We start from the raw sequence: 2,605 nt of genomic DNA, 5'->3' as shown, positions 1-2,605 counted from the left end.
GGGGGCAAGCCCCTTAACCTCCCACTGCCTCTAGGCAACTCCCCAGCACTGGAAGCATTGATCATGAAGTGCCTACTAGCTGCCAGGCACTGTGTTAGGCACGGGAGAGACAAAGACCCCAAATAATGAAACAGTTGAACTAGTAGGGCAGTTAGTTGTTCTACATAGATGCAAGGAATTTCCACACCAGGAGATATCAAACATGGATGAACTTAATTAACAAGCTCCTACTATGTGCTAGAAACATGCCCTGGATTAAAAAACGATTTTCGCTACCTACCTCACTGGGCTATTGTAAGGATCAAAGGAGAATGTGAGGAAAAACTTTCTAGAAATGTGTGTTGTTGCCACTTCTGGGGGGTGGGGGTGCTGCTGTCTGAGAGAGGAGTGGAGAGGAACAAGGGGAGGGAGAGCAAAGGAAAATTGGAAAGGGGAGAGACCCTGGAGGATATGGGTGAGGAGGCGAGTTTATCAGTAAGACCATTGATGTAGGGCTGGAAGATATCTCAGAGGCCACCCGGACCAACCCCCACATTTTACAGAAGAGGAAACTGAGGCGGAAGAAGGCCACACAAGACGGTGTGGGTTTGTGAGATCACAGATTTAGGGCTGGAGGAGAATTCACCAACTAGCCCAACCCCTTTATTTTACAAATGAAGGAAATAGTCCTCAAGGAAACGAAGAGATTTGCTCAAGGTCACACATAAGTAGCAGAAATGGGAGTGGATTTGGGTCCTCTGATTCTGGAGCTCTTTCCACAGTAGGTTCTAGTCCTGGCCCTTACCAGGACTTCCCGTCTGTTTCCAGACCTCAGTTTCCCCATTTGTAAAAACTAGGGAAGTGAACTAGCTGACCATTAGGGTTCCTTCCAACCCTGTGATTCTACAAGGGGAGAGAGGACCCTTGGACTAGGGAGCGCCAACCAATCATTTCTACTTAAATTAGGATCTTGAAGTTTAAAACTATCCCTGAAAAAGAAAAACGTGGTGTTCTTCCTAAAGATAAACAAGAAGAAGACCAAGGGGCAAGGCAAGAGGGGCCAAAGCCAAGTTTGCTTCTCCATTCCATCCAAGGCTGGCCCTGACAAGTCTTGGAATTCCAACGGTGACTCCCCTTACCCACACCCCAACCCTCTGCAAGGAATGGAGAGTGAAGACCAAAGCAAATCTCAGTCGCAAAGAGATGGAGCTGTTTCTGCACACTCAACCACGGATGTTTGCTCAGTATTATCAGGAACTTCCAAGGCCCAGAGAAATAGTTCTCTGCAGGGACAAGGCCCTCTTTAAATAAGGGAGTGGGGAAGGGGCTAAAATCGGGGCTAACCTACTTCCCAGACTGAGCTGGCTGAGAGCCCTAATCAGCACAGGGAGATTGAGTGGAAATCGCTGGAGAGAGCCAAGGGAGGGCCAGGGCCAGGACCAGGGAGCTCCACCCTGCAGCTGCTCGAAGCCTTTGTCTCCCTCCTTGGGTGCAAACAGAGCCCAGAGCCCAGGTAGTCCGCCATTCAAAGGAGACAAGAGCTCTGTTTATACAGGGGCTAACAAAGGATAAGGAAAGCCTTTCGGATATTTTGGCTTGGGGGCCCCAGTGTAAATTTACACTAGGAGATTACGACCTCAAGAAGCTAACAGAGCCACTCTTCAGATGCAGGCAGCCACTTGAGTCACTGCCGGGTTACCTGGACCCAACCCCACAGACTGAAAGCCACTGCCTCTGCCTTGGAGGCCTGGACTTTCAACTAGGGACTTCTAGGGGTCTGGTCTTCAGCAGCAACCCACAAACCACTGATCCTCCCGGGAGCACACGACAAGAACGCACAGGGACAGAGGTGGAAGGTGTGGGACAAAGAGTCAGAAGGGACCTTAGATGTCACCCAGTCTGGCTTCTCTCCCGAATGCAAGAACTTCTCCATAGCATTCTCTTTTCAGTGACAGGAAGCTTGCTGCCTGCTGCCTGGGTAACACTGGGACAGTCACTTAAAACTTTCTAAGCCTCATCTCTAAAATGATGAGATAGGGCTAATGAACCCTCTGACATCTCTTCTATCACTCAAAGACCTCACAAAAGTCAGTTCCATTTTTTAACACCACTCATATGGTCATGGATTTAATGCTAAAATCCATCTTAGAGACCATTCTAAAAACCCAACACTCATTTTACAGGGGGTGGGAGAGGGAGAGATATAGCCAGTGAGGCTGGAAAGATAGACAGGGGCCAGGCTGTGAAGGACTTTGAGAGCTAAACAGAAGAGTTTGTATTTTATCCTAGAGACAATAGAACAGTTGGCTGAATAGAGAATTACTTGGTCAGATTTTCACTTAAGGAAAACCCCTTTTGATTGCACCATGTAGTATGGATTGGAGTAAGGAAGACTTGAGGCAGAGAGACCATTGTTGCAACAGTCTAAGTGAGAGGTGACTAGAGCCTGACTTAGGGTAGTGGTGGATTCATGAGTGAAGAGAAGGGGATGGATACTAGAGATGCTGTGACTGCAGACATGAAAAGATTTGGCAACTGATACCTATAAGGAAGGGAGGATGAGACATCAGGTTATGAACCTGGAGACTGGAAGAAAAATGGTGTTTTCCACAGAAATAGGGAAGTT

The sequence above is a fragment of the Vombatus ursinus genome, unplaced genomic scaffold (genome assembly GCF_900497805.2).
Source record: "Vombatus ursinus unplaced genomic scaffold, bare-nosed wombat genome assembly UNPS02014808.1, whole genome shotgun sequence".
Taxonomy (NCBI): Eukaryota; Metazoa; Chordata; class Mammalia; order Diprotodontia; family Vombatidae; genus Vombatus; species Vombatus ursinus.
Note: the sequence above shows the minus strand (reverse complement) of the source record.